General features: G+C 54.3%; 1 long non-coding RNA gene across 1 annotated transcript in view; it reads left to right on the forward strand.

The window, feature by feature from the left end:
• The window catches only part of LOC102484895 (uncharacterized), a 3,570-nt gene extending 2,888 nt beyond the window's left edge, over positions 1-682 (forward strand). Inside the window, exon 3 of the long non-coding RNA XR_334840.2 lies at positions 295-682. This is a non-coding gene — a long non-coding RNA (uncharacterized LOC102484895). The remainder of the gene's footprint in view (positions 1-294) is intronic.
• Positions 683-10,850: the final 10,168 nt, after the last annotated feature.

Raw genomic sequence — 10,850 nt, forward strand, 5'->3', positions numbered from 1 at the left:
GTGCGTGGGTGAGGTGCGTGGGTGAGGTGCGCGGGTGGAGTTCGTGGGTGGGGTTCGTGGGTGGGGTGCACGGGTGAGGTCTGTGGGTGAGGTCTGTGGGTGAGGTGCACGTGTGGGGTGTGCATGTGGGGTGCGCGTGTGGGGTGCACGGGTGGGGTGTGCGGGTGGGGTGCGCGGGTGATGCAAACGTCCACCACCCTAGAAGACAGGGGGCTGGCAGGGGTGCTGCCAGAGCAGGAATCCACACCCCACAGGGAACGCTGGCAGCAGCGGGAGCCGGCCTTTCTCCTGCAGACAGAGCTGGAGCCCTGAGGGCTGCGGAGGGCCCCCTCGCCAGCTGCAATGGACCCCCAGCTCGCCTCACTCTCCAGGGGGCTTCTGAAGAGGATGGGCATGCTCTCCTGGTTTGGGACCGCGTGATTTGAAGGTAGGCCCCACGGAGGGTCGAGAGCTCCATCTTGCTGTTTGAAAGCCTGGTTTCTAGTCTAGCAAGTTGCCAAGTCTCCCCAGGCCCCACCCACCAAACCTAAACAGTAATGCCACCATTTCTAGGCCAGCCGGAGACGTGTGACATCAAATGCCAGTGTCCGCTGAATGGAGGGGCTCCTGTGTAAGAGGTGACATCTTGTTACCAAAACAAGGCAGTACATTATCAGCCGCTAATCTGTGCTTAGTAACAAGCAGCCAGTAGTTATTAAACGGACACGACACTGCGTATTCCATGGACAGAGGTCTGCTCTGTGCCAAGCACGGGTCCAGGAACCGGAGTGCACGAGACCCCTGCTCTCCTGAGCCCACTCCCCTGGGGACAATATGCTGGAAATAATGAAGGTGATTTCAGACTTCGATGGAGACTGTAAAGAAAATAATATAAAAATGGAGTAGGGAGCCTCTGGGGTGGGAAGCGCGGCTGTTTCAGAGCGATGGCTTCCTTCCGAGGCGATGACGAGGCCATCCATGTGGGGTGGGGGGTCTTTTGGCAGAGAGCAGAGCATGTGTGAGGGTCCCGAGGCAGGGGCAGACTTGAGAGGCAGACAGAGGGCCTGGCCAGGTGCTGGAGCAGACTCAGGGCTGGACCAGGCTCCAGGTGAGTCGTTGGGACACCCAGCTATGGGTCACACTTAGGATCCTCTCCCCAGAGGGAAGTCACTAGAGGTTTTGGCAGGAAGCAACACCATCTGATTGATATTCTTTTCAGGGCGATTTTTGCTACAGGGAATGTGCACTTGCCAGAGAGATAGGGAGACAGAAATCAGCCCCCTAGGAGGATGGCCACGCCACAATCCCTGCTCCTCCATTCTCCTTTTGGGATTTTGGGCATGCCTGCACATGCTCCTGGTGTGAGTTTTAAGCTGCTGGGTCTAGGATTTGAACCATGGTCAACTACATGGCAGTCCAGTGACATAACCATTATGCCATCTGCTGGTCCCTCTGGCTGATGTATTACTCAGAGCACTTTGGCCCAGGAAGGGATGGCCTCCTGCGGTGAGGGCTGGCAGCCGGAGCAGCCCCCGAGGAATGCACACTCTTACCTCCATTGGGACACGCAGTGGCTTTTGCTGGCTGGTGGTGCAGCCAGGGTCTGAGCCCAGGGCTGGGACTCCAATTGCCGTTCTTAAACCTCCAGGATACTTCTCTCCCATCCAAAGCCTTTGGAAACTACTGCGGGCGCTGGTGTTGCTGGGTCCCAGGATGGGTGGCCAGAGTGGGTGGGCCGGGCTAAGGGTGAGAAGGGTGTTCCTTGCAACAGGGTCGGGCTGGCTGACTCCTTGCAGCAGGACGCTGTGCTCCACCATGCTGGGGGCTGCCTGTTCCATCGTGGGGTCCTTAGCATGGCAGTGGGTCCCAGTCTTCTGATGGTGTCTGGCCCAGGGCGCTGCACTGAGGCCTGCAGCTGCCACATGGCTTGCGTCCACATTCTGCCCAGGTTGCGAGCCGAAGGGTGGAGCCAGGCAGTTCTGTTTGACCACAACAGCTGCCTCCATGGCAACTGTCGTGACGTCACTGGACAAGCGACTGCAGGACGGCAGGGCTGCGGTGGCTCTCCGTGGGCACACACGTGTTTTCTCTGCTCAGCAGGCTTGGCGAATCCGGATGCTCTGCAGACCATTCGCGCCTCTGTGTCCCGGAAATAAGCCCACTTGCTTTTCATCCACTCTGACCGATACTTGTGACCACCTCGCCCTGTGGGTCCCAGGACACCTGCAGGCTGGAGGGGGCTGATGAGAACAGACCCTCCGTGCGGCTTCCCTCCGTGTGTGCTGCCGGGGCCACAGCCGCCCCAAGGCCAGCAGATTTGCTGCCCAAGGACCCCCTAAGGCATCCGAGCAGTCTTTTCTTAGAAACAGGAAGCGGTCTTCAGCCAAGTACAAACGAAGCGAAGCACCCAGAGCCTGAGGTCTGCTGGCACTTTGGTTGGAGGCCGCCAGGGAGGGTCAGCTCCTGGCAGGGCCGCCTGCCTTCACTCACAGAGCGGATTGATCTCAGCTGTGTCTTCATGGCGCTCAGCCCTCTCTGCATGTGCCGGTCGCAGTGCGTTGCTGCAGTGGGCCGGGTCTTACCAGCCCTACACCTATGGGTTGGTAGGTAGATGGAGGGGGTGTGTGTGGGTGTGTGTCTGGGGTCTTTGAAAAGTTCATTATGAAAAACTGTGCATGGGTTTCAGTCTTTTGTTGTACACAAATAAACTCATCTTCAGTTCCATTTCTCCACATTTCTGAGTCCCCGCTGTGTGTGCGCATGGGAATCACTGCAGTATTATCTGTTCATTATTTTTCGTAACCTCTTGCCTTTCCGTGGACAGCTGCTAATTGCTGGCAGGACTGGCCAGATTGCCGGCCTCCTGCCAGGGCAGTGTTCCTGGAATGCAGAGAGTGGAGTTGAAGGGAGATGCCTCCCTCTGAGTGTGGCAGGAGCAGCAGTGGGGGCCGTTGGGGAGGGGGTGCCCCACGTACCTCACTTGATGAGCTGCTTCAAACGTCGGTGACTCTTGCTGGAATTCAATAAAATCTCCATGTTCCTTGAGGACTGGGACCAAGGAGGAGAGAGTGGCAGGGTGGGGCGGGACACCTCCTCCTCCTGGTCTGAGACGTGGAGCCCACCTCTGTGACTGAGTGGCTTCGTGGATAGCATTCACCTCTCCCTGACTTCTCCCTCTCTTCAGCACGACTTGCAGTGCCCGCAGTGGTGGACCACAGTGGCCGGGCTTACGTGGGAGCGACGGCGTGTCCCACACACCTGCGGTACCACCGGAAGTGGCATCTCGGGGCTGGGGTCTGAGTGCCGTGTCTCGCCTGTGCTTTGCAGTCCCCACCAGCCGCCAGTGTCCTGCTGGCCTCTCGGGGTTCTTCCCCAGGGGCCACACAGCTAGAAAGGCCCAGCCCAGGGGACTGCAGCTCATGGCAGGTGTCACCCGAGCTCCAGGTAGTCCCACTTCCCTCTGCAGTTGCTGTGATGGGCAGGGCAAGAAGTCTGAGCGGTGGATCCTTGTGACTTCGAACGCAGCCTCTGTGTTCTCGGAGCTGTGGGTCCCAAGCCCTGACGGGATGCTTTTGTGCACGTTTTGTAAAGGGTTGGGCCAGGTGATGAGTTTGAAACACCCACTCCCCCCTCAGGGAGCAGCAGCTCACCCTGAGAGGAGAGGGTGGCCACCCTCCAGCTGCCCAGTGTACACTGGCCACAGGTCTTACCCCCACGGTGTGGAGGCTGCTCCCCCCGGCAGGGCACGTGGGCTTTCCACCAGCCTGCCAGCAGGGTGTGGTTGCTGTGGTGTGGTCCGCAGCTCGTCTGCAGCAGGGTCACCAGGCAACCAGCAGAAAGCAGGACTCCTGACGCAAACTGGACCTTGCGGGGGAGGCTCTATATCCTGTTACCAGCCGGGGCTCCAGGCCTGGCTATGACAAGGGCGGCTTGCCTGAGGGTGGTCTGGAGATGGGGCACCAGCCCCCTGGCAGGTGCAGAGGTCAGGCCAAGGCCTGAGGTGGACACCCAGCCTTACTCCCGAGTGGGGCTCCCCTCTGTCTGATGCCATTTGGGGCACTTGCCTGTTGGGAAGCAGCCCCGAGAATTAACTGTGATGTTTAGAATCAGCTCCAGCCTCTCGCTTTTGCCGTGGTCCAAGTAGATGCATTCCCACGTGGAGCGTGTCCTCTGCCCCGCAGCTGCAGCTGGCGCGAGGGCACTACAAAACGGATTATTTGCTGGAAAAAAGGTTGACATCCATCCGTAGTTTGTCCACAGTATGTGCCTTGCCGGGACTTGGTGAAGATCCCTGCGTGGTAGCTGGTGTTGCCTCCGTCTTAGAAAGGGGGAAATTGAGGCTCAGAGAGCGAGTTACTGGTCACTGCTGTCTGAGTAACTCGTGGACAGAGACCAGCCTTGGCCTCCTCCCGCCTCCAGCTGACCTTCTGAGCCGATCCCTCTTTCCCAAGGACTCTGCTTTCCCTCCGAAGCCTAGTTAACCCAGTTAATTTCAAGTGTAGGAAGTGCCAGATACAGCTTGGCAGTGAGTGACACATGCTGGTCTTCAGGACACTCTGACCCCGAGGGACAGCTGGGCTTGTACCGGACGTGGGCTGCTGCCGGAGGAGGTCGGGATGCTGCAGAAAACAGTGCAGAGTTGAGGCCAGAGAGAGCCGGCGTGTGTGCTGGGGCTGCAGCAGAGATCGCTTACCCAGGGGCGTGGCCAAGCCCGTCGGTCGGCCTTCCGTCAGAGCCCGAAGGAGGCCGGGGAGCCTATTGGTGCCCTGCGGCCCACACCTCTGAGTCGGGGAGAGGACATGGACCCAAGTCTGTGGCGCTTTCAGCTCATAACTGCCGCTGATCTTCGGGTAGATGCACCTGCTCGGGGCAAGGCCCTTCCGAGGCAGGGGCTTCCTGGCCAGCACCCCTCAGAGACCACCTGAGCCTGCCAATAGCCCCCAGAGAGCCCGACGGCCTGTGCTAGCAGTGGTGTGTCTTGTTACTTGGCTCTGATTATATCTCACATCAGGCAGAGGACGGAGCCCGGGAACCGCAGTTAACACGGGGCGTCTGTGGGTAGAGGTGGGGATGGGGACCAGTACTTCCCGAGTCTTCCCGACATGGAGACTGCATCAGGGACCACAGGGCGTCCACTGAGCCCTCTCACGACCCCGTGTGCATTCACGTTCACCTTCCTGTGGCAGAAGTGCCCCTCGGTGTCTCCCCCAAGGTCCAGCCCACCTCTCACTCCACAGCTCAGGTCTCGACCATCGTCCTGAGGAACAGAGGAGACATCGGCGAAGGCGAGAGCCGACGGACAGGAGGCTTCAGGGAGCAAAGCCCCTTTCCCCAGCCCTGCAGCTCCATGGGATTCTGGGCCTGCATGCACACCTGACGTGTTTTCAGGCCGACCCAGGGAGCCGCACCTGCTGTCGGCCACGCGGCTTCTAGCAGGGCGCCGTCTCCGCTGCCACACCACGGCTGGGCCAGCACGTGGTTACTGGTATGTCATGATGCTTGCTGGCCTCTTTCTTGAGGACGGTCCCCTCAGTTCCCACGTGGCCATGCATGCAGAGACAGCCCTGGCTCTGAGGCCGGTGCCCCTTATCCCTTTGTCCTTGGATCGTACAAGTTTGCTGTCTCTGGAGGGACCGGGCTGGCGTGGGCCCTGACACAGCCCAGGGTGTTGGCCTCTGGCCCGAGCTTTGCGTTTCCCTGACCGGCCCCTCCTCGCCCTCCCCAGACGGTGAGCAGACGAGATTCACGGCTGTCTGGCTTCTCCCAGTCCTCCCCCAGCTGAGCTGAAGCCACATGACAGCACCAGACAGACCTGAGGGGGATCGACGGCAGGCCAGGCAGACGTGGGCGAGATCTGGGCGCGGCCCGGGCCGTGGCTTAATCGCAAGCACGTGAGCAGGTCAGGCCCACAGCACTGCCAGGCTGGAGGAAGTTTCCTTGGGGAGAATGAAGGCTACGGGCTCTTCTGCCCGAGACACTGCGCTTGCAGACGCGGTCCTTTCGGCAGTAACAGTAACGGCGGTTACCTGGCAGGGGCGGAGCGCTCCGACGGCCGCCCGGTAGCTCTCATCACACGCTGCTGGGGTCGGCGCCGACGTGCAGACCAAGACGCGAAGCCTCAGACAAGGCGGTGCAGTCCCGGGCCCTCGGAGTCAGCGCGAGAGAGTGATCCGAAAGCAGGCAGTTTCCCTGCGGAACGAAACCTCTCGCTTGAGGCTTACTCTCCTTCATTGGCTCCCTCACGTCTCCCTTCCTTTCCTCCTTCACTTCTTCCACCCGTCCATCTGCCCACCCAGCGTGCGTGTTAATTCGAGCTCCCGCCATCTCACGCTGGGTGAGGGGTGGACAGCTTCTCTAGCACAGAGTTCCAAACACGGTAGCTTGCTGGGACCAGTCGAGGACATTCCAGTGACCTGGCCCGTCCCTTTCCTGCTTAAGACATTTTGTTCACACAAAGGCCTGAGCCCCTCCTGGGGCCTATGCTCCATAGCTCTGCCACCTCCGGCCTCGTTCCGCATGAGCCCCCTCACTCTTGGCAGCCAGGCGTTCCTGGCTTTCTGGGTGTGGTGTGTTCCTTCCTTCCTCGGGGCCTTGTGCCTGACCATGATTCTCTTCCTGTTCGTTTGGCTGACTCCCGTCTATCCTTTCGGTACCAGCTTGGTGCAGCCAGTTTCAAAATGGACACCCTTCTTTGTGTCTCTACTCATTGCAATGCGACTCTGCAGGTCTTCCTGTTGAGGGGGAGTTTCTTTCCCCTCCCGTGACCTGGGCTGGTCTGGGATTTGCCTTGGTCAATAAAATGCTGCCGAGGGATGGTTGTGCCAGTTCTGAGCTGAGGATCGGGAGGCTCTGCAGGTCTCTGCTCACTCTTTCGGAACCCTGTCCTTACCACGTGATCAGGCCTGGTCTAGCCTGCTGGAGAATCCCAGCTGAGGCCGCTGTTGACCAGACAACTCGCGGCTTCCCTGGAAGTTGGCCACGCGTTTCTGAGGAAGCCGGGTGAGGTCAGAGCCAGGGCCGGATCAGCAGGCTCGCTCAGCCGGTCCGGAGATTTATGAAAAGTAAAGAGCTGTTTTAAGCCACTAAGTTTTCGGTTGATCTGTTTTGCAGCAATGGGCAGTGGATCCTCTGAGATGCCTCTTCCTAGTTCTCTGGCGCATCTTCTCCGTTAGAGTGTGAACGCTGTGAGGTCAGGGTGCATGTCTGATCCGCTTTGTGCAACGTCTCTATCCTCAGTATCCTCAGCACCGTGCGCAACAGTCAGTGCTGCCTAGACACGGTGACCAAATGGATGCAGTCAAAAACGAGAGGATTCACCAAACGCTACGCAACACCGTCCGCGCATTGGAGATGAAGTGTGTTAACTGAGAACACAAACCACTAATGCCCAGTGGGTGCTGAGGTGCCCAGGGCTGCCGGAGTCCCAGGGCGGAGAGGTTGTGGAGAGCGAGAGTGAGCGGGAGGCTTCTCCGAGGCGGATGCCAGGCCCTGAGACCGAGGGAGGAGATCCCAGGCAGTGACGATGCCCGGACAGACGGGGCAGGCAGGCGAAGGCGTCCCGCAGACTAGGAGCACACGTGTGCTACAGGAGGAGAAGCAGGCGAGGACAGAACCGGTCCTTCAGGGAGGAGGGCGCTGCACATTGTAGTCAGCACTGTGGAGAGGCCCGTGGTCACGTAGGGTGAGGAATCTTTTTTCCCTTTTCCCTTTTCCCTGGTTTATACTTCAGTGTGGATAAACCTCTAATTTGGGAATACTCCTGACCCCTCAGCCTTTCAACCCAAACCATCTCAGGCAAGGAGCAGTGATTTTTCTGACAGAAAAAGCCTCAGTCTGGGGAGAAACCTGGGCACGCGGGAGGCAACCCTCCTGCGGCTCCTGTCCTGTGATACCCTGCGGGGCGGGACAGCCTCGTCCCTTTGCAACCTTTGACCGACTGGTCCACGCAGAGACCTGCGTCCACATGTGCTGGAGGTTGGGTGAGCAGGTCTGCTTAATCCAGAATGAAGTACGAGATGCCTGTTGGCTGGACCTGCAGCTGCGTTCTCCAGAATAGATTTCATCTGTAATAAAACTGACACATTGATCCCCTGTCTGACTCTCGTGTGTCTCACTTAATTAATTCCCATCTGGGGGAAGGCAGCTGGTGCTTACTAGCCTTCACCACACTGGAGACACAGTATTCAGTAAGGCAGAGGCAGAGGTAGAGGGGAAGCCTCAGCAATGCTAAAACCGTTTTAAAATACCGTAGACTTGGAAATTAGGTGGACTAGCCAAGGTTCCAGGACAGCGGAAATTTCGCATGCTTTAGATCACGGGTGAGGTTCAACTGTGCCCGGGCCTGTTTTCATAAATAAAGTTTTATTGTAACACAGCCATGTTCACTCATTTGCCTATGCTTTACGGCTGCTTTAGTATTTAGATCGACTCATCAGAATATTTATTAGATTTATAAGAGTTAAATCATTGTGACAGATACTCTATGGCTCAAAAAAACCTCAAAATTGTTTATGAATTTGAAGTGATCATTGAGAATCAGCTACCATTTTTATAAATACTCCATTTTAGTTTGAAAATCATTTTAGTTTGAAAATCATTTTAGTTTACTAAATTGAAATTTTGGATAGAGGAGGAAAGGGAAGGAAATATTTTCCTAATATTTACATCAGAATATTGAACATTAAGAGATAAACGGTAGGCCCAGTAGCCATGGCCACACCCCCCACGTCATCTCATTTTGTCCAAGTTATTAATTCTTCTATTTCTGGCTAGTGGGCAGCAGTTGTGTTAAAAAACACCATCTGCTTTAGAATGAAGAAGATTCTAGAAATCCCCACTCAGCCCTGTGGCCTAGTCTAATAGCTGACCAGCACTGTGAGATGTGAAGTCAGAAGTCAATTCCGGAACTCTCAGCAGATGACAGCACTTTGTCTGTGCATGAGGCCCTGAGATTTTCTTTGTTGAAGACAAGAAAGGATGCCAGAGTTCAGGTCAGCTTCAGAGGAGAGAAGAAAATATTTGTAATGAGATTGAATTGATCCTAGCCTGAGTCGGTTTGTGACAGTCATCAATGACATCCAAATGGTTCTCTGCTGGGGGCCACGAGATCACTCATCTCGTAATGGTTGGGTCAGTGGAGGCACTTCCAGACCATCGGGCGTGTAATCTCTGGAAATTCACATCAATGGTATTTCATTACGTAAAGTTACCCTCTGGGCCACAGCCCTCCTCGGGTCACTCTGGAGGCACCCCGTTAGGAAGTGCACTGTGTGACAACTGGGTCTGCTCACTCCTGCTACCTGCTTTCTATAAGAGGAGAACTCATCTGTGGGATTGCTCAGGGCTTTCCGGGAAATCCTTAAACTGGCTTTAGGTGTAAGAGAAATTCTTTTTTTTTTTTTTTCAAATTTGGGATGTGATCTTAGGAAAACGAGTTCAAAAGCTTTTTCGAAGAAGATTCGGTGGCTTCTTCTATAAGATGGAACATGGGTGTCTGAGAAAGAGTCGGGTGGTTACATTTACAAACTAACCGGTCTGGGCCATGGAGTCCGGACAGTCGTTCAGACATTATTCTGGGTATTTCTGTGACTGTATTTGGACAAGATTAACGTTTGAATCAGTGGACTTTGAGAAGCAGATTGCCCTCTGCAATGTGGTTGAATGCTACCAGGTCAGTCCATGATCTGAACAGGGCAAAACGAGGGCCTCTCCCGAGCAGGAAGGACACAGTGGCTTCCAGCCTTGAACTGTAACATCATCTTCCTGTGTCTCTGGCCTGCTGGTCGACCTGCGGATCGGAAGCTTGCCAGCCTTTATAATCATATCGGCCAATTTTGGAAACTAAATCTATTTGTATGCATCTTATGGGTTCTGTTTCTCTGGAGAACCCTAGTTAAAACAAACAGCTTGACTTACTCAACGTGCCCATGAAATATTTAAACATAGAAGGTAATACAGTTACAAGGAACTTTTATTTGTTCTTTTGTTTTAAATAACCAAAGAGAAAAAGAAGAAAGAAAAATAAGAAATCAAAGCACAGAAAATTATTCTATCAAGAGATAGCAATTTTACTATCTGGGTAGCTCACACAGTTGGAAGAATACAATTTACTACCTCTTTTAATAGAAAACTAAGTGCTTAGATGGCATTGTAGTTGAAAAGTAGGCAAATACTAACTTCTCGTTATTACAGTAATTGACAATAAGGATCCACATATTCCCTTTAAAAACTTATCTAATGAATAGGCCCATACAAACAACAAACCTTGTCAAAACTTTAACACATTTTCTTGCTTTAAATAGACTGGGCTTCACAATTATTTTAAATAAGACTCTTAAAACATACTTTTTGAAATTCTTTAACAACTTAACATATGCATTCGACTTTAAAATAAATTAAAATTTTGTTTTTGTTATCCTTTGCCATGTTCTGGAAATTTCAGATCCTAGAACAAAATCACGGTTTTCTCGGTCAACAAAACTCCATTTGCACTCTGTGGTCTCCGCTGTACCTTCCTGCCGCTGTCTCTGCTCACGTGCCTCACTAGTCACTTCCACTAGCTGTAATGTGACCAAGTCAACTGAATTCTATGTCCATACGAAAAACATGGAGGGGGAGTGATTAATAATCGTCCGTACACAAGCATTCTCGCAGACTTCACGGATGTAGTACACAGAATGCAACATCCTGTAGCCAGACACAACCCACTTCTACCTTCTAAAGTGGCCAAAAAACCCAGAACAACATCTTCACTAATAACGCTCAGAGTTGTAGGTACTGCAAAACATATGCAAAGAAGAAGCAAAAGCACATATGTTATTGGTTGCTGGAGAAGTCTTTATGAATTTTTCTGTTTTTCTATGCAAAATGCA

The sequence above is a fragment of the Tupaia chinensis genome, unplaced genomic scaffold, assembly GCF_000334495.1.
Source record: "Tupaia chinensis unplaced genomic scaffold, TupChi_1.0 Scaffold000292_1, whole genome shotgun sequence".
In the NCBI taxonomy this organism is placed as follows: Eukaryota; Metazoa; Chordata; class Mammalia; order Scandentia; family Tupaiidae; genus Tupaia; species Tupaia belangeri.